This window comes from Trypanosoma cruzi (genome assembly GCF_000209065.1).
Source record: "Trypanosoma cruzi strain CL Brener chromosome Unknown tcruzi_1047053499169, whole genome shotgun sequence".
Lineage (NCBI taxonomy): Eukaryota > Euglenozoa > Kinetoplastea > Trypanosomatida > Trypanosomatidae > Trypanosoma > Trypanosoma cruzi.
Genome location: NW_903442.1, coordinates 481 through 945, shown reverse-complemented (window position 1 = coordinate 945; position 465 = coordinate 481). Strand labels below are relative to the sequence as shown.

The following is a 465-nucleotide window of genomic DNA, read 5'->3' as shown; positions in this document are numbered from 1 at the left end:
CGCGCACGGCATGCACAAGGGCAAAAGGGAGGAACAAAGAGGCACGGTGGCGGCACTCAGCCACGGGGGACAAGGGTCCACATCGACTCTGCGGTCGGTTGACCTTCAGACGTCCGGTTTGTAATCACGCCGCCGCGCAGTTCGTGTGTCTGCAGGAGACTGGGGGATGGAGGGAGGGAAGAGAGAGGCGGTGCGGCCCGCATCGGTCCCGGTTGAGTGTGACAACGGTGAGGTCGTCTAGTCAGGTCGCCGGCAGCAAAGACGGTCGCCGTCAGCGGCGGTCAGTGCCTTCCTTCTCCCACCGCAGCGCCACTCCACCGACGCCGTCACCCGCCTCCTCCCCACCGACACAACGAGGAGACAACAGCAGGAGATGCAACGCCCGCAACGATCAGGCTGCCGGAGAGTCTCGTTGCAGCCGCAATGACCAGACGAGTGGGATGCAAACAAAAAGAAAAAACAAAA

The 465-nt window shown here is 62.4% G+C and overlaps 1 non-coding gene across 1 annotated transcript; it reads right to left on the bottom strand.

Moving 5' to 3' along the window:
• Positions 1-53: 53 nt before the first annotated feature.
• On the bottom strand, positions 54-133 carry Tc00.1047053499169.10. The gene has a single exon (XR_008255142.1). It is a non-coding gene; the product is annotated as a C/D small nucleolar RNA (snoRNA), TB8C3C2 (small nucleolar RNA).
• Positions 134-465: the final 332 nt, after the last annotated feature.